At 36.6% G+C, this 24,692-nt stretch overlaps 1 pseudogene; it reads left to right on the top strand.

The window, feature by feature from the left end:
* The first annotated feature begins 21,150 nt into the window (after nt 1-21,150).
* On the top strand, nt 21,151-24,159 carry LOC140009275 (protein FAR1-RELATED SEQUENCE 5-like; annotated as a pseudogene).
* The last annotated feature ends 533 nt before the right edge of the window (nt 24,160-24,692 follow it).

The following is a 24,692-nucleotide window of genomic DNA, read 5'->3' on the forward strand; positions in this document are numbered from 1 at the left end:
ATATTGGGCACAGATACAGTAACACACTGGGCGATCCAATGAAAATATTAATCAATCTGTTTTTCACCAATGTCTTCACAAAAACAATAATTCAATATGGTTTGTTCAACAAAAAAAGAAGTCACGGTTGATTAGAGATTGCTTCTAATTAAACAAATAAACTGATAATTAAAAGTTTTTTAACCAAAGTGTATGGGAGGTACTAGGGACACTAGATTTTCTTTGTTCACTCATTGAGCCCAAGACTAGGTGGTAACTACAACGAATGCATATAGTTCCCGATTTGAGCATAATTGTTTACAATAACTGATTTTTTAAAACACTAACTTGAATATTAGCGACTATTACAGTATGATAAAAAAATCATAGTGCTAATAAAATGAAATATACATTAAGGAAATATAACATGATTGACAATCATCAAGCAGCTTATATAAATATGGTTCTAAAAAATAAAATATTTTCCATTTTTGGGTACAAATACATTTATTATCCCCTTCAGCATTTAGACACTTCTCCAATTTTGCTTAATTTTTTTTTTTTTTTGTAAAATTGGAGCCCTATTTAACTTGGGCACTTGAGACAAACTCATATCTGCTAGCTTGAAAATGTAGTAATTATTGATTTGGTAAAATCTTGTGCTCCATACAAATAAGTGATAACTTCCATTTTTATACACTCAATAATTTATGTTTTCTCTTTTTTGTTATTGTTGGAAATTAAATAACTAAATAGTAAATTGGGTGCAAGTGGTACTATTTAGTCTATATCTCTTAATGTGGCTAAAAAAAAACAAAAAATGGGGAGGGGATATCCATTTCTCCCTCAAAGAATATAGCGGCCGAGATTGGTTCCTAGTCCCGCCGAGAGCCATGAATGTCCTAAGTTGGAACTGTTGGGGGTTGAAAAACTCTTGGACAATTCAGGAGCTCCGGAGTCTCATCAGGAGAGAGAATCTTTCAATTATTTTTCTCTTAGAAACAAAGTGCAGCAATCAATATGTGGACAAACTAAAATTGCAGCTTGGATGGTATGGCTTTGGAGTAAGTGTTCAAGGAAACTCTCGTGGTCTAGCTCTCTTTTGGAGGAAAGATTTGGATATCTCCCTTAATTGTTACTCATCTAGCTCCATTGATGTCACAATGAATTGGGATGGTCTCTCTTGGCATTAATGAGTTTTTATGGGCACCCTAAAGCTACAAAAATGAAATTATCTTGGGACATTCTTCGCAAGCTTTCAACTATGTCTCATCTTCCATGGGTGTGTTTTGTAGACTACAATGAAGTTTTAAACTAGCAAGAGTTTCATGGTACTGGATCGAGACCAAAATGGCAGATAGCGAAATTTAGATAGGTATTATCTGATTGTAAACTTTATGACATGGGATATTCAGGTTTTCCATATACTTGGTGTCATAATAGAACAAGCCCGAATATGATTTGACCCAGATTAGACCAAGCATGTGCAAGACAAGACTTTATCGATTTATTTCAAGGAACAAGAGTGGTTAATGTTCATGCATTATTCTCGGATCATATTCCGATTCTGCTAAAAATTAACAAATCAGATACTTTCCTAGAAATAACGAAACTATAAGTAAGAAAAGGCAGTTCATGTTTGAAGCTATGTGGATTAAAGCTAAGTACTGTGAGGAGGTTATCAAAAAATCTTGGGAAGAAAAATCTGCAACAAATGCCTCTGATAATTTGCAAATTAAAATTGAAGAATGTAGACTGCGTCTTTTACATTGGAGTCAGCGGAAGTTCAGTAATTTCAACAAAGCATCTGACGCTTTAAGGAAATGGATTGCTCAACTCCAACAAGGGGTAATTACTGATTCCACCAAATCTGAAATTGAGGTTTTAACCAATCAACTAGAAGATCTTTTAGATAGGGAAGATCTCATGTGGAAGCAATGTAGCAAGGAACAGTGGTATCATGAGTGGAATAGAAATACCTCATTTTTTCATGCTCGGGCATCTTAGAGAAAGCATCATAATCAAATTGAGGAACTTCTAAATAAAGAGGGCAAATAGTGTTAGTCACATGGAGATTTAGAAGGTATCATCTTAGACCATTTTGGTAAATATTTTTTCTACTTCACAGCCATCAAATGAGATGATTAATGCTGTTTTGGATAGAGTACAAAGTAAAGTGTTAACTGAGATGAACAACTCGCTTCTACAACTTTACTCATCTAATAACATAAATAAAGCTTTGGGTCAGATGCATCCTCTTAAATCCCCAGGTCCTGATGGTATGTCTCTAATTTTTTACGAAAAGTTCTAGCATATTGTTAGGAAAGATGTCATTCATTGGGTTCTTCAATTTCTAAATCATGAGGTTTTTTATGATTCTTTTAATTACACATATATTGTTCTTATTCCAAAGTGTCGGTGTCCATCCAATATTTCTCAGTTTCATCCTATTCTTATATGTAATGTTGTCTATAGGTTAGCATCCAAAGTTATTGCTAATAGGTTCGATAAAGTTCTCTAAAAAATCCTTTATCCTTTTCAATCAGCTTTCATCCCAGGTCGTCTTATTACTAATAACATTTTAATTGCTTATGAAGTGAATCATTCTCTCAAAAGCAAAAATTCTGGCAAGAAGGATCCATGTCTATTAAGTTAGAGATGAGCAAAGCTTTTGATGGGGTGGAGTGCTTTTTTTTGAGAGGCATGATGTTAGCTTTAGGTTTTTCTCCTATCTTTGTTAATCTAATTTTTTGATGTGTCTCCACAGTTTCATATTCTTTTTTACTTAACAGAAATAAATTTGGCCATCTTCGACCTCATCGTGGCATGAGGCAAGGAGATCCAATTTCCCCATACTTATTTTTAATTTGTTCAGAAGCTTCTTCTTGCTTGTTGTAGGAAACTGTGCTTTGTGGTAATATTTCAGGAGTTCAAGTGGGGCACAATGGCCTGAAAATCTCACATCTACTGTTTGCAGATGACACTCTATTATTTGCAAAGGCAACCCTTCAAGAAGCCCAACACATAAGCTCTATATTACAAATCTACAAAGCTGCCTCGAGTCAAGAAATCAACTTGGATAAATCAGCCATTTTCTTCAGCGCCAAAACTGATTCAGAAGTGAGGGACAATAGTACTAGTTTTCTTAATATCAGAGAAGTTCATGTATATGACAAATATCTTGGTCTTCCCACAATTATTGGTCGTTTCAAAAGTGATGTATTTGTATCTATTCGAGATAGAATCCGGCAAACAATTAGTGGTTGAAATAAGCAGCGGCTTTTCAAAGCAGGAAAGGAAATAATGCTGAAGGCCGTGGTTCAGTCTATTCCTACTTATTCAATGTCATGTATCAAATTTTCAGATTCCTTATTATCAGACATTCAATCAATAATGACAAAATTTTGGTGGGGTGATGGTAATAAGGAAAGGCCTATTTATTGGATAAGTTGGGACAAGCTCTGTAAAACAAAGGAAGAAGGGGGAATGGGATTCAGGCAACTTCAGGCTTCGAATTTAGTGTTGCTAACTAAGCAAGCTTGAAGGATTGCTACACAACCTTTCTCCCTTTTACATCAGATTTTTAAGGCCAAATATTTTCCGAACTCTGATTTCTTTTTGGCAAGATTAGGTTCTCAACCCTCATTTACTTGAAGAGGGATATATGAAGTGCATAAATATTTGGTTGTAGGAAGCAGATGGAGGGTTGGTAATGGAAGAAGTATCCAGACTCGACCTACAACTTTTAAGATTGTATCTTGTTCGGATAGGTTGCCTCAAGATACAACATTAGATTACTTGATTGACAGTGATAGAAGAACTTAGAAACAAGATCTTTTACGAGAGACTATGGCCAGATGAAATAGAATTCATTAAGAGTATTCCAATTGGTGATACTCATAATCAAGCAAAACTCATATGGCATTGTACAAAAAATGGATTTTTCAATGTTCGAAGTGCTTATCATTTAATCAAGCAACAATCCGGTAATTGGGAAAACATAGCCTTTGGGAGCAAAGGAATGGCAAAAGGAATCTTGAAATGGTTATGGAACTTAACTTTGCCAGATAAGATCAAGATTATTGTCATGGAGCAGAAGTTAGCTAAGAGAAGCTGGAAGCGTGAAATGAAGTATCACACCTTTAGTAGGTAACTTCAAACAAGCTGCAGACGTGGAATACTGGCATCACGCCTTTATGAAGTAAGAAGACGTGCAAAATAAAGAAGATTGCAGGTGAAGGTGTGGAAATCAGAATCACGCCTTTCTTGGGAACAAGCTCAAGCAACGTGAGCTTCTGAGCAAGTAGCTCTACAACAGATTCTGTTAACCCCTCACATGGCTGAGCTAGATTAGGAAGCGATAAAGGAGCTGGTTGTTAGCTAACTCTATATAAAGATAGGATCAGTAGTAGAAGAACAGGATTTGTTAGCCATTGTAAGGGATCATTCCCTGAGAATTCTTTTCTTCTGTTTTCCTTCATTTCTGTCATTTTCTTTCCTTCCCGCCAAGTCTGTAATCTTCTTATTTGATCAATATCAATATCATTTCATTGGGTTATTCATCAGTTCGTTATTTGATTCTTCCTGTTATTAACCTTTTGCTCTTCACTAGTCTTATCAATCAATCCCATTGGGAGCAGTTCTGTTGCCTAGTTACTGTTTGATACCATCACAGTGGTATCAGAGCTAACTACGAGCCATTGGGAAATGACTAAAACTTAGGAGGAGGCTCTGAGGAGAGAGCTCACTGAGTTAGGGAGTGTGGTGAGGACTTTTGCCAATAGGAATGATGGGATAGAACAGTCTGTAAGGGCAATGGAGTATAGGCAGGAGAGCACAGATAAAGCCATCAAAAATTTAGATCAGAAATATGAGGGGATGATGAACATGATGGCTCAGATCATGGCCAAACTGAATGACAAGGGAAAGGAGGTAGAAGGGGGTAGTTCTGGGAGTGAGACTAGGATAGCAATTGCCACAGATACAACTGAGAGGGTGGGGAGTAAAGGGGGAGCCAGGCTACCAAAGATGGACTTCCCTACATTCGATGGGGATAATCCTAGAGAGTGGGTTAGAAGGGCTAACAAATACTTCCAGATCCATGGAGTGGAGAAAGGCCTGAAATCAGACATTGCTCAACTCCATTTCCAGGAGAAGGCAGACATCTGGTTCCATGGCATGTACCACGAAAAGGGGATAGTTCCATGGAAGGAACTAGCAATGGCAGTGTGTGAGAGGTTTGGGGAGGGAGATCCAGAGGAGGCCATAGAGGAATTCAACAAGCTGATGCAGACTGGGAGTGTCACTGAATACCTAGAGAAGTTTGAACAACTGAAATCTATGGTAATGTTATCTCTTCCTGGTCAACCTGATTCTTACTACAAATCATGCTTTCTTTGTGGCTTAAAAGGGGAAATAGTAAGTATGGTTAGGATGACCAGACCCCTCATCTTAGCAGACACCATTGAAGCTGTTAAATTACAGGAAAGGAACTTAGAAGCCATTAGGAAAACACAAGGGAAGATGATGCACAAATACTCACCCTCACCTAGTTCCCCACCTATTAACAAACAAATTTTACTCCACATACCAAAATGAAGTGGCCTAACTTCCAATATAAGAAGCCAGAGCCTGTTTTCAGTCGAAATACCAAAACAGGAACTCATGCAATAGACCAGTTCAGAAAAATCACCCCCTTTGAACTAAGTTACAGGAGAGAAAAAGGGTTGTGTTTCAAGTGTGTTGAACCGTATACACTGGGGCATGTTTGCAAACAAGCTCACCTGAATTACATACTGATAGATGATCCTTAGGGGGTAGGGGAGACCTCAGATGAACCAGGGAAGGATACAAAAGAATTCTGTGATTGTCCAGAAGGGGAGTTAAGTAATGAAAATATTGAAATATCCATCCATGCACTGGCAGGGGGAACGGAACATAAGACCCTTAAGTTAAGAGGGAAGATAGCAGGGAGAGAGATCATAATTCTGGTAGATAGTGGGAGTACTCACTGTTTTATTGATGAAAGGTTAGCAGAGACTATACAACTACCAGCTATTGGGAATCCATTGACAGTCAGGGTTGCCAATGGTGAGCGGTTGGAATCTAGGCAATTGCAAGGAGCCTTACAGTGGGAAATGCAGGGAAACAAGTTCACACATCAATTTAATACCTTGAAACTAGGAAGTTGTCACATGGTTTTGGGAGTAGACTGGCTAGCTAGGTACAGCCCTATTGAGTTTGATTTCAGGCAACTCTCCATGAGGTTCCTGCAAGGGAGTCAACCAGTGGAGCTGAAGGGAGAAGTCAGTGAGCTTAAGCTCAAAGCCATCAGAGGGAGTAAACTAGCAAAATGGAGGAGAAAGCAGGCATATGGGATAACTGCCCAGCTGTATGTGATGGAGGAAGAAAAGGAGGACACTGAAGTAATTCCAGCAGAGATGAAGGATTTGTTGAACAGGTTTGAAGTAGTGTTTGTTGAGCCCCAAGGCATGCCTCCAAGGAGGAGCCACGACCACAGCATTCCATTGAAAGAAGGAGCTACCCCATTCCAAGTCAGGCCATATAGGTGCCCCTATGTACAAAAGTCACAAATAGAGAGGTTGATGAGGGAAAAGCTGCAAATGGGAATCATTCAGCCTAGTAATAGCCATTTTGCATCCCCAGTGTTACTAGTCAAGAAAAAAGATGGAAGTTGGAGGTTTTGTGTGGACTACAGGCAACTTAATGAACTCACCTTGAAGGACAAACTTCCTATGCCACTAATAGATGTGCTTCTTGATGAATTACATGGCTCAAAATACTTCACCAAGATTGAATTGAGGGCTAGTTACCATCAGATCAGGGTCAAAGTGGAGGATATACACAAGACAGCCTTTAGAACTCACCAAGGCCTTTATGAGTTCAAGGTTATGCCCTTTGGCCTGACAAACGCCCCAGCAACATTCCAGTGCCTCATGAATCACATTTTCAGGGATCAGTTGAGGAGGTATGTCCTGGTTTTTTTTGATGACATACTGATTTACAGTCCCTCTCTGGAAATACACCTGCAGCAGGTAGCAAAGGTGCTGAACATATTGCAGGAACACCAGCTGTATGCCAAGAGGAGTAAATTCTCCTTCGCACAAACAGAGGTAGAATACCTTGGCCACATTATCTCAGGAGAAGGAGTAAGGGCAGATCCAAAAAAGGTGGATAGTATGTTGAAATGGCCCAAACCAGCTTCTGTTAAAGAGCTCATTGGATTTCTTGGTCTAAAAGGATATTACAGAAAATTTGTCAAGGGGTATGGAACTATTGCAAAGCCTCTCACCATATTGCTGAAGAAGGATGGATTCCACTGGAGTACAGAAGCTGATGAGGCTTTCCAGAAGCTCAAACTAGCAATGTGCAGCATCCCTGTGCTAGCCTTGCCTGATTTCACCAGGCCATTTGAGGTAGAAACTGATGCCTGCTATGGAGGAATTGGAGCAGTACTGATGCAGGACAGGAGGCCAATAGCATTCTTGAGCCAAAGCCTGGGTCCCAGGAACTTGGGAATGTCTATTTATGAGAAGGAACTACTAGCCCTGGTAACTGCTGTCACTAAATGGAGGCACTACCTGGAAGGGAGTCACTTCATTATTAAGACTGACCATCAGAGTCTTAAGTACCTCTTAGACCAAAGAGTTACAACAACACTTCAGCAGAAATGGCTCACCAAGCTACTAGGACTTAGCTATGAAATTCAATACAGAAAAGGGAAAGAAAATGTAGCAGCAGATGCCCTATCCAGGAGGGCAAGCAGACAGGAAGGGAATTGTACCGAGCTGACATGTGTCATTCCTAAGTGGATGAAGGAGGTTATATGAAGCTATCAGGGGGATAAAGAAGTACAGAACCTGGTTAGGCAGCTAATACTCACACCTGGTAATCCATCAGAACACTCTTATCAGGATGGAGTACTCAGATACAAAGGCAGGATAGTGGTTGGCTCAACAGGAGATGTAAGAAAGAAAATCATTGCTGGAATACATGATTCACAGCTGGGAGGTCATTCTGGAATCCAGGCTAGCTACTTAAGAGCCAAACAGCTGTTCCATTGGCCAGGGATGCACAGGGATATCAAGGATACCATATTGCAGTGTGACATATGCAAGAAATGTAAGGATGAGCACATTGCTTATCCTGGACTCCTGCAACCTCTTCCTGTACCACAGTACTCATGGAGTCATGTCACAATGGATTTTATTGAAGGACTACCAATATCAGAGAAGAAGGACACTATTATGGTGGTGGTGGACAGACTCACCAAATCAGCCCATTTCATCAGCCTCTCACATCCTTTTGATGCACCCACAGTAGCCAGACTTTTTTTGGATTACATCTGCAAACTACATGGGATTCCCTTAAGTATGCTATCTGACAGAGACAAGGTGTTCACCAGTCAATTCTGGACTGAACTCTTCACCTTGTTGGGTACGAAATTGAAATTAAGCACTGCCTATCATCCCTAAATAGATGGCCAATTTGAGAGGGTAAATCAAGTGCTGGAAATGTACTTAAGATGTATGACACATTTGGAGCCAAAAAGATGGAATGCATGGCTCTCCCTTGCTAAGTGGTGGTATAACACTACCTACCACACAGCCATTCAGATGAGTCCATTGGAGGCCTTGTATGGAATGGCTCCCCCCCAGTTGGCAATAGGACCCTACTTTCATTCTAGAGTAGCAACAGTAGAGGATCATTTGAAGGATCGACAGAGGATGGATGGAATTCTCAAAAACAACTTGCAGGAAGCTCAAAACAGAATGAAGTTCTATGCTGACCAAAGTAGGACCATGTAGGGGATTGGGTCTACTTGAGGTTGCAGCCATATAGGCAAATGTCTGTGGAGCTGAGGAGTAACACCAAGCTGTCTGCTAAATATTTTGGCCCTTATCAAGTGGTTCAGAAAATAGGAGAGGTAGCATATAAACTTAAGCTACCTGAAGGGTCCAAAATTCACCCTGTGTTTCATGTATCCCTGCTAAAGAGGAAAGTAGGGGAGAATACAACTCCAGTGCTCTAGTTACCAAACTTATATGAAAAGGGACACTTGAGGGTGGCACCAGTAGCAATTCTGGATCACAGGAGCATCAAGAGGAGAAATGCAGCAGCAGTGCAGTGGCTCATTCACTGGTGGGGAACCACTCCTGGTGAAGCTACTTGGGAGGATGTGGAGAAGATAAGGAGGGAATTCCCTAAATTTCAATCTTGAGGGCAAGATTGATTGAAGGAGGAGCAATTGTCATGGAGCAGAAGTTAGCTAAGAGAAGCTGGAAGCGTGAAATGAAGTATCACGCCTTTAGTAGGTAACTTCAAACAAGCTGCAAATGTGGAATACTGGCATCACGCCTTTATGAAGTAAGAAGACGTGCAAAATAAAGAAGATTGCAGGTGAAGGCATGGAAATCAGAATCACGCCTTTCCTGGGAACAAGCTCAAGCAACGTGAGCTTCTGAGCAAGTGGCTCTACAACAGATTCTATTAACCCCTCACATGGCTGAGCTGGATTAGGAAGCGACAAAGGAGCTGGTTGTTAGCTAACTCTATATAAAGATTGGATCAGTAGTAGAAGAACAGGATTTGTTAGCCATTGTAAGGGATAAATCCCTGAGAATTCTCTTCTTCTGTTTTCCTTCATTTCTGTCATTTTCTTTCCTTTCCTGCCAAGTCTGTAATCTTCTTATTTGATCAATATCAATATCATTTCATTGGGTTATTCATCAGTTCGTTATTTGATTCTTCCTGTTATTAACCTTTTGTTCTTCACTAGTCTTATCAATCAATCCCATTGGGAGCAGTTCTGTTGCCTAGTTACTGTTTGATACCATCACAATTTTTTTGTGGCGGGTTTGCAATGATGTTCTACCTACGAACACCAAACTCAACTGTCAAAGAGTTTTGCTAGATGCCTCTTGTGCCCTGTGTCAATCTCCAATTGATGATATGAATCATTTTTTTAATGCGTCCAATGGCTATTCAATCATGGGTGTTGAGTTTTTTATCTAGTAAAATCATGTTAAATTCAACTCATAATGTGGAATCCTGGTTGCTAATATCCTTATAAAGTTGAAGAAGCAAGAAATGAAATTAGTTTCTGTTATACTTTGGAATTTATGGAATAATCATAATGGGGCTGTTTTTGATGGATCTTACAAGGACCCACTCAGTTTGGTATCCCTCTCGTTATGTTTCCTGAATCAATTTCAGGAGGCACTTAGAAATTCAATGACTACAGAGCATACATCTACAAGTCAACAATCTATTTTCTCCCAATGGAAAAGACCACCCACGGCTTATGTTAAAGCTAACTTTGACGTGACTGTCCTTGCTAGTGGTGACATATCAGGTATTGTAGTTGTAATTAGAGATGCAGAGGGTAATTTCTTGGCAGGATTAGCAAAACAAATTTCAGGAATTTTTGCTCCAAAGGTTATTGAATCTTATGCTGCAAAGACCGGTCAAGTTGTTGTTGGATCTTCATTTGCACATGATTATTCTTGAAGGTGATTGTCAGAAAGTTGTTAAAATGATTCAAAGTATGGACACGGATGCATCACCTTGTGGAATGCTTGTAGATGATATTTTCATAGATACGCAAAACTTTGCAACCTGGGAAGCATCATGGGTGCCTAGAAAGTTGAACAATGTTGCACATTGTTTTGCTAAATATGGTTGTTCTATTTTTGATGATTTTATATGGAGGGACTTCCCTCCAGATTTTATTGTTACCGCACTTGTATCAGACATTACCTCAAATTAATAAAATTTTTTTTTGTATATAAAAAAAATTCTATATATCTTAATTTACCTCCTAAAATAGAAGAAACAAGTCCCAGAACACAAGAAGCTATTTGTAGAAATGCCACCAAGAATATCAAGATACTGTAAAATTTCATTATCAAGGAAAGCTTAATAACACGACAATAATACTTGTTTCGATTAATTTCCTAAGTTGGTGGCAAACCACAGTTAACTAGGCCTCCTATTATACACGTGTATGGGATTCATTTCAGTCTAATTAACATCCAAGGTTTTCTTTGTGAGAGCCCAAAAATTTTCATGTGTTATTTAAAATTGAGTTCATGTCACACTTTATTTTCTTTTTGTTATTGAATGATTTATATGTCTAAATTGTCCCTTTAATAAATGAGTGAATCGATATACATCTTAAGAGAATTATATCATTTACACCATAAACCATTAGTATTATTTAGAATATGTTGTGGTATTAGAAGAAAAAAAAAGAAAGGAAAGAAAACGTGGAAAATACTTGCCTTCACACCTGTTCAAGCATTACTAATACCTAGTGGCGGAACTAATGGAAGAATCAAAGCTAGTGCCTTCATTCTTAGTTGGCTGAGAGAAAACAAGAAAGGAAAACAAATCATGTTCCATTCACTTCCTCTGTTGGCTAAAACCGAGAAACAACAAGAAGGAAAAACAGAAAACCTCTCTTACCTTCTCCAACCATGAACACTAGCCAAGAAACAAGAGAACTCCAGCTCATTTAACCAAGGAATCGAGAGAGAGACAAAAGAAAACCAGAAATCTTGTTCCAGTCTAAACCGTGAAGAGACAATAGGTAATTAACTAAGTTGTTCTTCATTTTCCTTCTATGCTTGGTTAATAATGCCTTAGGATGAACTAGAACTAAGAAAAGAAGGAATTCAGTGATAAAAGTTCTTCAAAGCTGGAAAATTCTGTTCAAAGTTACTGCATGCTACCCGATGACGAAAAGTTGCAATTTTGGGTCATTTCTCCTTCAAAATCTGTTATATTATGTCTTCATGCATTATATATGTTCCATAGTTTACTATCTTGACATGAGTGCAGTACTTGACCTGAACTCAAGTGGAATGAGTATAAAATATGAAGAAACTTTGCTGAATTTCTGTTTGGACACTGCATGAAGGACCGATAGGATGAAGCTGGGAATTTCCAGCTTTATCTCCAGAAAATTTTGTTAGTTTAGTTAAAATCTCACTTCATATAACTGTCATCTTCCTAATCCAATTATGCATGTGTTATTTGAGGAGTTAAAAGGAAGAAAAGATTGACTTTAAAGCAAGCTCAAAAGCTGGAATTTTCTGGACAGCAAATCGGGAAGGAAAAGCTGCAATTTTGGTTATTTCTCTAAAAGTTTTGCTAGATTGTGACTGGAACTCATGCATTGTGCTCTGTCTAATGTTTCTGGGGTGATGCATGAGAATTTCTATGGTAAAAATTTGAGTCTTATGGCTGGTTTCTTGCTGGAATTCTCAGTTTTGGCCGAGAGAGAGAAATGAAGAATTTTTCCAGCTTCCTCTGTGAATTTTGGTTCCAAACTTTTATATTGAGCTTCAATACATTACATAATACATTGGTCTTGAAATGCATGTAGATTTGAGTATAAAATGAAGAGATTATTGGAGAAAATTTCATATCTTTAAAGCTGTTTGCTGCTAAAGTTCCTCCATCTTGGCCGAGAGAAGAAAAGAGAGTATTCTTCCATTTTTATCTCAAACCTTGGCTGTAAATTCTATATTGTGGTTCAAAATACCTTATAGCATAATAATTATCGCCTGCATGTTGAGTTTGAATGAGCAAAATAAAGAATTTTGTGGAGAGAACTTGTTTTCCAAACTACCTACTTGCTGGAAATTTCAACATTAGCCGAGAGAGAGAAAGGGTTCTTTTCTGATATTTTTCTATAGATTTTGGTTTGTAAAATTTCATATTATGGTTGACTACACCTTATAATATTATTAGACGGTCATGTATGTGAATTTTGGGTTGAAAATCTGGTATTATAGCTGGAATTTTAGTTGGAAGATTACTTGGCTAATAAATCATTTGCAGCTTAGTCGAAGGAATTTCTTGGTAGTTGAATGGATATTTTGGTATAAAATCTGCCGGAAAATACTTGATCTGTACTTATTTATTTATTATGAGATTGTTGGTGAGTGATTAGTGGCTGGAAATTTTGCTTTGCTGGCCGAGAGAGTGAGGGGTTGAAACTCTCATGTTATTTTCGAAAATTCTAGGATAATTGATTGTAATCTTATACAAAACATCTTATAACATCTTAACCTTGCCTCTCGTGTACATTTTATTTGATTCTAAAACTTGGAGGGCTAATGAAATTGAGCAAATTTAAACCATAAGTGAACTAGACGAAAAGGAAGAAATAAAAAGTTATACCAGTTTTAACTTTTAAGTTTGGATTGAAAATTATTTAGCCTTAACTCAAACGCTTCACAAGATCTTAAACTTGGTATTTATGTATAGTTTCCTTGTTTTGAACTACCAAACTTGATAAATCTTGAAGGGGGATGTAAGAAGGCTTGCTGGAATTTTTGTTTTATTTTATAAGCCCAGGAACTTGGGTTTTAGTAATTTAAACCTTAAATTGGTAAGTGATAAGTAGCTACATACGAATTGTATATTCACCTTAGGATCCTAAACTTGTCTCAGGGACGGCAGCGAGTCAGGAAGAAACTCCGACATTCAAGCATAACTTGTATTGATTAGGGTGAGTGTTCTAAAGTGTTTGTACTTGTTTATTCGAAGGATTACTTGTGCATTGGTAAATGAAGTGATTTGAATGAATGATATGAAATTTTACTTGGTTTTGAATTACTGATAAAAGGCTAGAGGCGTACTTTACCGCTACTGTCTTAATGAACTGAAATGTATATCGAAGTGATTATTGATTGGATTGTGCATGAATGATTGTAGGCCATTGTGTACTTTATCACATCGGCCGAATTGGGCCGGTAAAGGACTTGGTCGACCAGGTTAGCTACCTTGAGCAACTGAATGGTATACTCGAGTATTACCCTGAAGTTTGGAAAATCCGTTAGTATGCACTATTGTAGTCATGGTTTCTTTTGTACCTTGAAATGGTCGAATCTTTTGTTTTGAATTTGGTATAGTATTAAGAATGGATGTTTAGAACATGTATTTTGTTTCTTTTATGAGACAAATTTCTGTTTCACGCTAATTGGAGTTGTACTTAGGAGTGAACATTCAGTTGTTTAATAGAAATGTTATCTCTGAAGTTAATGTGAGTAAGTGAATCCTAACGAGAGTCAGACAGGTGGTCCACTAACTTCTAGGGTATGCCCTAGAAGAAGGTGGGTTCGTCACATTCTTGGCTAGAAACATAGCTATAAATTAACAATCAAGTAACAAACAAGATTAATTAAGAATAACATGTGCTGCGATCATGAACTGTACGTCTAAAATGATTAGATTTCATCAAATAACAAACAAGATTAATTAAGAATAAGAATAAGATGTGCTGCGATCATGAAATGTCTAAAATGATAAGATTTCATCAAATGTCAACAAGGTAGATATTGAAGTATTGTTGACTTCCAACTCTGCTCACTCCCGACAAAGAAAACCATCATGAAGCATCCGCGGTTGGAGAAAACTTTGTAAAAAATAGGTATCGAAAATAAAAATTTTATAGACTATTCTTAACTACAAATTTTCTCAAGTCTATTGTCATCGTGTCTCCTTATCGTTATATTTTAGACAATTTCAACCCCGATTTTTAGACGCTTTTAGCATTATTCAAAATCTCAAGTGATAAAAGTAAAGATTTAGACAGTTTTATACACGTTTAATTTTCAAAGCTACAACTTGTAAGATGCTACAAGAATTCTTAATCTATAGCCATTCATAGCATTTCCTTCGTTTCAGGAAACCAGGAAAAATTATGTTTGGTCAGAATAAGGAACTCAAATACTCTGATAGTTAGGAACTTTATACTTTTTTTTGGGATAAATGATACCATTGAGGAACTTTGGCAGGATTGCAATATTTTATAAGATATGTGATCCTGTAAAAAATTCATCTCTCAAATAATTAATTAGAATTGAAATATTATAACTTGAAAAAAAAAAGGAATGCTGATCTACCACAGTTCTTTCCCAAGACTAACAATGACTAAAAGACATTGTAAATAATTGGGAGAAATACTAAGCTGGTACATTTTAGGTTAACATAGGTTTTTGAAAACAAATACATTAGGTTAATACTGCAATATACACATAAAATCTAAAATGATAGCTATTAATTAAATATCTCTCAGAATAATGCGAAGAAAAAGAAAGAAAGGAGAATGTGTAGTACAATAAGCTCCGTCGCCCATATGCATCACCGCTTCCTAATCCATTTTTGGGTTCTTAATCAATATGCATTTGACTACTTATTTTATGTGGGATCTAAATGCAGAATAAATAACTATTTGAAAAATCAAGAACACAACAATTTAATTAAACACAAGTTGTAGCATGAAAATTAAAGTAACACACGAGTTTTAATGTTTTTTGGTTATATTACCAAACTCATGTCTACGGAGAGAAGGGTTTGTTTGGATTGAGATGATTTTAGATAAAATAATTTACTTCACAAATTCCAATCATTTTTTTATCTCACATACATCACATGACAAAAAGTGCTACAGTAATTATCTCAAATAAATCATCCAAATAAACTCCTATCCAAACAAACTAGCAAAAAAAAAATAAATACAAATTAAATTCCAATGTGATAAGTCATAATTTGTTGCTAAATTTATAATTATTCTTCCCTTGATTTTAGCCAAATTTTGTCTCAACTGTCGGATTCTACTTATATTTCGTTAATGGTGCTAATTATAGGAAAATGAGCTAAACGTGATTAAAAGTGGCAATTTTCTAATTAATTTGAGGGTGGTACACTCGGGACCTACATTCAAGGCCAGAAAGTCGAAATTGATATCGGGCAGTTTCTCAATCCAAGTCAAATTTCAAGTTCTATAGCTACTGGAACTTCCTTATTTGTATTGGATATTATTTTCGATTAGGGAGGTAGAGATTGACTTGTAATAGGAAACTATCCCCTCAATTAGTTAACTTATTCCTAGAAAATAGGGATTGAGCAAAGGATTTTTGGGGGATTGAGGCGGAAATCAATTGGACATCTAAAAGGCTAGAGACGAAAAGTAGAAGAGAAACTTCTTGTCTTTTCTTTCCTTTGCACGAATTTAAGAAGAGAAAGCCGGATGTTGCGTGATTAAGAGTTCAGCCAGCAACAAATTCGGGAGGAGTTGGCTTTCCTTAGGAAACTACAAAATAGGAATTGGGAGGGACGGCCGGGACTTGTTTCTTTTCTTGGTCTTCTTTCGTTAGTTTTTGGAGAAGGAACCAATGGTTATCAAGGGAGTCCAACGGATTTCCCTTGAGGATGTGTAACTAAATCTCCATTTTCTAGTCAACAGGACAACTGAAGATTTGATTCAACAATAACTGTGAGATCTAAATTATTTTAACTATTCCCTTCATTTATTTGTATTTATATGTTTTCTACTTTTAATTATTATTATAGCTCTTGTGTATTATTGATTAGTGCGCAATAATTAATTATTCAAATAGGTTATTTTGCTAATTAGGGGTGATTGAATCCATAATTATCCGATTATCTCCACCTCAGTAGCAACTAGCATAATTGGTTTTATGTCAGGAAAACATACGATCTAATTTAAACAAACCCTCGTAGCGTGTTTGTTAGTTAGGATTTGGTCATTGTAATTATTAATGCAATCTAGAAACTAAATCCTACGGTCGTACCTAGGGTTGTTTCCGGGTTAGAGAAATAGTTAACGGTCGTGCCTTAACTATCAAGAAATTAAGGAAAGGTTGGTTGTTTATCGCGTGCATGATAACTATAACCAATCTATTAATAAATGTTGGAATTATACTTGAATCGAAATCAGTGCATGAACCACTTCTGAAATATATCCTTGACTAGAGTTTTCCAAATTATTTCTGTCAATTAATTATTTTTCGCATTTGATTTATTTAGTTCATTAGCATTTAATCCCAAACCCCCCATTTATCTTGACTCGAAAGGAAATAAATTTCTCCCCACTCCCTGAGAAGACGACCCTGCTTGTCACTGTCAACTAGTTAGTGAATTTAGTCAGATAATTAATTCGGGTATATCGGATTAAGCAAATTCTTCGAAAACAAGGTGAATCAAGTAACCCATTACACACCTAGAGTTCCTGCTCTAGTACCTAAAATTGATTATTAACTACTTTTAGTGGTAATTAGGTTTTATTTATTATTATTGCACAGTTTCGACATATCAATTTTTGGCGCCGTTGCCGGGGACTGGTGCCTGATTAATTTATTTCTTTTTGAGTTCATCTTGTTTTTATTTTTTTTATTTTTCTCTTAATTTTTTTTATATATAGTTTATAGCTGCTAACATTCCATATTTTGGTGATAGACTGAATTTTATTTCTAGAAGGAGTTATGAGGCTCGTACTTTTTCTAATGATCAAAGGGCTGCTGCAGATTGTGAAACTTATTTTGCCTTAGATCACTCAACCGACATATGCCCTGCATTTCAAGATGGTCTAAATGCTCCAATCGATACTTTTGAAAATTTTTCACCTCAATATCAAACGTGGTATGGCCCTTATTCAAACGGGTATGATCAAGGATGGTGGGATGATTCCAATTTTAGTTATGCAACCAGGCCAATGAATTTTCAACAGCAAGAGTCTCAACAATCATCATCCATATCAGGTATGTCTCTTGAAGAAATGATAAAATCAATAGCTACTAACACACATCAACTTCAACAGGAGACAATGGATTTTCATCAAGAGACAATGGATTTTTATCAGAAGACACAAGCGAGCATGCGTAACCTGGCAGATCAAGTGAATCAATTAACATATAGGATAACACAATTGATTTCTCGAATGTGTGAAGAATTGTCCTCACAGACTATTATCGACCATGAGAAGAGATGAGAGTGCAATTATACTGACGAATGACATGGTACTGCAAGAGTCTCAAGAAGAAGGATCCTAAAATGCAGTTGAAAAGAAAGTTATAGTGCAAGAAACGAGACCCCAACGTCAAATGGTTCAAGTGAATGAATCCAGTGAACAATCTCCAAATGCGGTGACATCTCCTCCATTTCTTAATCAATATTTTCCTAACTCTTATTCTTTAATTCCTGTTAGTGAAATTGATTTTGTTATACCAGAAGATTTTGAGTTTCATGACAGGAATAAGTTAAGAGTTCGAATGGCAAAATATCTCGAACCAGTAAGTGCTCGTGATGAAGGAGTGAGTTGAAGAATTAAGATCACTTTGTTTGTTTGGCGCCATTTACTAATCCATGGAAGACCGTACCTCATGGGTTCAAGGATTACTCCATTTACGAGAGATATCAAGACTACATAGAAGATGAAGCACTAAAACGAGCTGTACGGTTTTATCCCCCATGAAAAAACATGGCAATGTCTAGCCAAAGACATTAAAGAAAGGCGCTGCTTGGAAGGCAACCCAAGGCCTTTGTTTTAGTTTCCTTATGTTTTTGAAGTTTTTGTTAAGTGTTAGTTGCATTTAGCGATTTGTTACTTTTGTGGCAGGAAGCAGGTAGTTGGGCATGGCCGCGTCTAGTAGGCACGCCTAAAGAATGCAAGTATTTTTCTGCGGTCAGAAGACTCTCCAATAGTTAGACGTGCCCACGCCAGATGGTCACGCTTAAGGAAGGCAATTTTCGTCTGCGGTCAGAATACTCTATAGTAGTTAGGCGTGCCCACGCCAAGTGATCACGCCTAAGAAACTCAATTTTCAAAAATTGGTCAGAAGATTCTCTAGTAGTTAGGTGTGCCCACGCCAAGTGATCACGCTTAAGAATCTTAATTTCAGACGGTTGGTCAGAAGACTCGAAGGCAGTTAGGCGTGCCCACATCTAAGATAGGGGTGCCTAACATTGGGGTTCCTTTATTAAAAAAAAGAAAAACCAATGGTTCTACTTCTTTCTTCTCTTTTTCTTTCTTTCTTTCCCTTTTCCCCCCCTTTCCCGCTACTGCCTTCGCCCGCTTTGCCGTCCGTCACTGCTCCGTCGCCATCGCACCGAGCACCTTCCCAACTCACTCCAACCGCCGTCTTCGTTCAGCCCCCGCTACTAGCCATCGTTCACCGCTAGTGCTCTCCCTCCCCTCAGTCCCTCACTGCCTGTTCTCATCACTGCTAAGATTTTACACTCTAAGGTGTTAAGTATGACATTGTTAAGTTTAAGGGTATCTCTTTGGTGAATATTAGAGATTTTGTGACATTTACACTTGTTAGTTAACTTCTCCAAGTATTGTAAATATTTGTCTAGCATTTTTTGTGGAAATTGGTTCAACTAATAATCTTAGTTTTCCATATTTTAGAAATGAAGCGGGCTTGTGTAATCTTTAATTTTATTTTTAATGTTTATTTGAATCATATTTGGCTATACTCCGCTAGTATCATTGCCTAGTAACCGGAGGTCTTCACCATAAGTGTTGATTTTCGCGTCAAAAAATGACGATAACTATGAGTAATGGTCCTTTAGCGATGATGATGGCTGAGTAACCGGGCTCCTTCATTTGGCCAATGTCGGAGTTCGTATCAAAACGCTTAAATGGCTAAAGACTAAACATTCCCCCCTGACGAAAAAAAAAATCAATCAAGTGTGGGAATATGTTAAAAAAAAGTGTTAATAGTGAAAAATGTGAATAAATTGTTAGCCCGCTGATTCATGAATTTTAATATTGAGATTTTGCTTAATAGTCGAACCATTTGCTTATGGATGCTGGTTGAATATTTTATATTCTTGGATTAGTTAATTATAAATTGAAAGAGTCCTTGATCTTGGAAGCTAACTGGAGAGATATTTCTTGAAAATTGCCACTAATACTTGACATATGTTTTAATTGTATCTTGGCAATAGAAGATTTGAGGCATAACCATTGTTTGAATTTGATTATCTGATTTGTTGTTCTCATGCTTGAGGACAAGTATGATTTAGATGTTGGGAAAATTGATAAGTCATAATTTGTTGCTAAATTTATAATTATTCTTCCTTTGATTTTAGCCAAATTTTGTCTCAACTGTTGGATTCTACTTATATTTGATTAATGGTACTAATTGTAGGAAAAGAAGTTAAACGTGATTAAAAGTGGCAATTTTTTAATTAATTTGAGGGTGGTACGCTCGGGACCTACATTCAAGGCCAGAAAGTCGAGATTGATATTGGGTAGTTTCCCAATCCAAGTCAAATTTCAAATTCTATAGCTACTAGAACTTCCCTATTTGTATTGGATATTATTTTCGATTAGGGAGGTAGAGATTGACTTGTAATAGGAAACTATCCCCTCAATTAGTTAACTTATTCCTAGAAAATAGGGATTGAGCAAAGGATTTTGGGGGGATTGAGGCGGAAATCAATTGGACATCTCAAAGGTTAGAGACGAAAAAGTAGAAGAGAAATTTCTTGTCTTTTCTTTCCTTTGCACGCATTTAAGAAGAGAAAGCCGGATCCTACGTAATTAAGAGTTCGGCCAGCAACAAATTCGGGAGGAGTTGGCTTTCCTTAGGAAACTACAAAATAGGAATTGGGAGGGACGGTCGGGACTTGTTTCTTTTCTTGGTCTTCTTTCGTTAGTTTTTGGAAAAGGAACCAATGGTTATCAAGGGAGTCCTGCGGATTTCCCTTGAGGATGTGTAGCTAAATCTCCGTTTTCTAGTCAACGGAACAACTGAAGATTTGGTTCAACAATAACTGTGGGATCTAATTTATTTTAACTATTCCCTTCATTTATTTGTATTTGTATGTTTTCTGCTTTTAATTATTGTTATTACTCTTGTGTATGATTGATTAGTGAGCAATAATTAATTTTTCACATAGGTTATTTTGCTAATTAGGGGTAATTAAATCCGTAATTGTCTGGTTATCTCCATCTCAGTAGCAACTGGCGTAATTGGTTTAATGTCAGGGAAACATACGATTTAAGTTAAACAAACCCTCATAGCGTGTTTGTTAGTTAGGATTAGGTCTTTCTAATTATTAATGCAATCTAGAAATTGAATCCTATGGTCGTACCTAGGATTGTTTCCGGATTAGAGAAATAGTTAACGGTCATGCCATAACTATCGACAAATTAAGGAAAGGTTGGTTGTTTATCGCGTGCATGACAACTATAACCAATCTATTAATAAATGTTGGAATTATACTTGAATCGATGATCAGTACATGAACCATTTCTGAAGTGTATCTTTGGCTAGAGTTTTTTCAATTATTTCTGTCAATTAATTATTTTTCGTATTTGATTTAGAGTTAATCTTTCCTACACCGTCAGTGTAAACCTATTTTACACTGACGGCTCACCATATTGCGCCACCTCATTAATGAAAATTGGCAACCTGTTATAACCTGTAACCATTACCTATTATCAAATAAAAATAGGTTATTCACCTCTTTTTCTGCCTCTTCCTTCTCTTTCTATTGTATTCTCGATTTGCAACCAAATTCCTCCGCTGATCAACTCAAAATTGGGATCACAGGTTAGACTTCTTTAATCTCTCTCTCTCTCTCTTTTTTATATGTATGATGTCTTTTATAAACCCACTTTTACTTAATTTTTACAAAGTGTAAACCCTAATTCAATATTTGTTCAAGAATCGATTTTGTAGTATAAAAGAAAGATGAAATAAATATGTCAAAAAATAAGAAAAATTAACTAAGTTCCTCTTTATATTGCAAAATCTGTTTTGAATATTTCAAGAGTGGTAGTTTTAATTGTCATGTTTATTGACAATTGTGTGAAACTTGTGTCTCTAGTTTGGTATTGTGGTTGCATCTTTCGGAAAAACAATGGGTACTGAATGTCGTATGGAACGTGAACTTGGTATTGAATGTCCTATGGAACAAGATCAATTTGACCATGACGCTGCACATGGATCTATGCCTGAAGATTCTACTAATGAACAGATTGAACCTAGAAAAGAGGTGAACTTATATGTTGGAATGGAATTTGAATCATTGGATGATGCCTTTAAGTGTTACTCTAACTATGCACACAATAAAGGTTTTAGTGTGCGAAGAAATCGTATCACGAAATCAAGGAGCGATAAATCGATAATTGGACAAGAATTTGTTTGTTCCAAAGAAGGATTTCGCTCCAAAAAAGATTCTAAAGCTGATATGCCACGGGATAAAACAAGACAAGGATGCAAAGCATTGGTGTATGTATCCCAAAAGGAAGAGGGTAAGTGGATTATTGCTAGACTTGTTTTAGAACATAATCATGTACTTGCCTCTCCTTATAGCAAAAATTTTTTACGTTCAAAAAGGAAAAAAAGTGTGGCCCAAAAGAATTTGATTGATATGCTAGACCAATCTGGTGTTCGCCCAAACAAGATTGTCTCTGTTTTAGCAACTCAAGTTGGGGGAATTGGAAACTTGAATGTCACTGATCATGATGTTTGTAACTATTTGAGTACAAAAAGACACAAGGAACTAGAAAAAGGAGATGCACAGTTAATGCTGCAATATTTTCAGAAGCGACAATCTGAGAATCCTGGTTTCTTTTATGCCATTCAAGTAGATATAGAGGGTCGCCTTGCTAATTGTTTTTAGGCTGATGCTAAGTCAAGGTCATTATATAAACACTTTGGTGATGTGGTTACATTTGACCCTACATACCTGACAAATAAATATAAGATGCCTTTTGTTCCATTAACTGGAGTTAATCATCATTACCAGTCAATTTTGTTTGGAGGTGCTCTGCTTTGGGATGAAACCGAAGAATCGTTTGTTTGGTTGTTGCAAACTTGGTTAGAAGCAATGCTTGGGTGCCCTCCTAAAACTGTCATTACAGACCAAGGCACTGCGATAACAAATGCTGTTGCTAGAGTTTTACCTCAGAGTACACATCATTTTTGTATGTGGCATATTGAGAAAAAATTTCCAGAGACACTTAGCCATATTTATCACCAAAACAATGATTTCAAGTATCATTTCTCAAAATGCATTCATGACACTATCACTCCAGAAGAGTTTGAAATGGCTTGGACTGAGTTAATTGAGAAGTACAAGTTGCAAAATAATACATGGATACAAAAGGTATATTCAATTCGTGAAAGATGGGTTCCTGCTTTTGTGCGTGCTAGTTTTTGCGCAGGTATGTACCTTATTCTTTCTTGGTTAAAAAAATAAAATTTGACTTAGACTTTAAATCTTAGGATAGTGATAATTAATTTTTTTTATTATATAATTATTTACTTTTGTGTAATTGCTACTGTTTTGTCCAGGTATGTCAACTACCCAAAGAAGTGAGAGTATGAATAAGTTTTTCAAAGACTATCTGAATTCTAGCATAGCTATGAGTAAATTTGTGACTCAATATGATAGGGCTATTGAGGCAAGGTATGATAAAGAAAAAGAAAAAAATTTTAAGACAAAGAATACGAAACCAATTTTGAAAACTCTGTACCCTATGGAAGTTGAAGCAGCCAAAGTGTATACACGAAAAATTTTCAGAATGTTTCAAGATGAATTACTGGAATCCCAGAAATATGTTTCTGAGAAAATAACTATGAAAGATGGAGTTTACAAATATAGGGTACATGAGTGTCAAAAGGAATTTCCCTCATATATTGTAATTCTAAATATTGTTGAACAAAAAGTTGAGTGCTCTTGTCACAAGTTTGAATTTGTGGGGATTCTTTGTAAACATGCGCTGATGGTGTTTATAAAGAAACAAATTCATTCACTTCCAATGCATTATTTGTTGGATCGTTGGACAATGAGTGCTATTTGTGGACGAGATGAGGGGGATTTTTCTGAAAAACTTCACCAAGCTGAGCCGCTAAGAAATTCAAGCATGTGGTTTAATGACATAATGGTTCGTTCACTTGGCATTTCAGAGAAAGCTTCAAGATCTGCAAAACACCACAGGTTTGCATAGTACCTCTACTTTTTTTTTTTTTAAATGACAGTGAAATTTTTAACCTGATTTGACACCATACTCAATATTGCAGAGTTGCACTTCAAGGGTTGCAAGCATTATCTGACAAACTTGATGATTTGCCCTACGAAAATGAGCAAGACAGTAGTTTATCTATTTCTCAAGTTGACTCACATTCTGAAATTCATGATCTCACTCAAGGTCAAACATCTCAGAAGAGTATAACTCTATTCAATCCCGTGACAGTTGCATCAAAAGGGCGTCCTCGCACCTTACGGATGAAGGGTGGTTTAGAAAAGTCTCGTAAAATTAATAAATGCTCTTGTTGCAAAGAGAAGGGGCACAATAGAAGTACGTGTCCCAAAGTAAAGAATTGAGTGGACTGTTAAGAGCAATAAATGCTCTTCTTTAGAGCCTGGTAGTTTGATGAATTATCTTTTCATTCATTCACGTGTACTGTTTAGATGTTTAGATTACTTTACTAGAATGATAGTTTGTTATCAAGTTTGCTTGTCCAAGTTCAGATTACTTAAGTAGAGTGATAGTTTGATGTATTTATCTTTTCATTGATACATGTTCACTTGTCCACTTCAAATATTTGACCAGAATATTTGTCCACTTTAAGTGACTTGACCAGAATGTTAGTTTTAACTAGAATGTCATTATATTGTTATATTTATCTAGAATGTCATTATATTGTTATATTTATCTAGAATGTCATTATATTGTTATATTTATATTCAAAACAGATTTAATAAGAATTTCCACTAGCATGGCTGGAATCGACCTACACTATAATTTTGCAATATAAAGAGGAACTTAGTTAATTTTTCTTATTTTTTGACATATTTATTTCATCTTTATTTTATACTACAAAATCGATTCTTGAACAAATATTGAATTAGGGTTT

The sequence above is a fragment of the Coffea arabica genome, chromosome 1e (genome assembly GCF_036785885.1).
Source record: "Coffea arabica cultivar ET-39 chromosome 1e, Coffea Arabica ET-39 HiFi, whole genome shotgun sequence".
Lineage (NCBI taxonomy): Eukaryota > Viridiplantae > Streptophyta > Magnoliopsida > Gentianales > Rubiaceae > Coffea > Coffea arabica.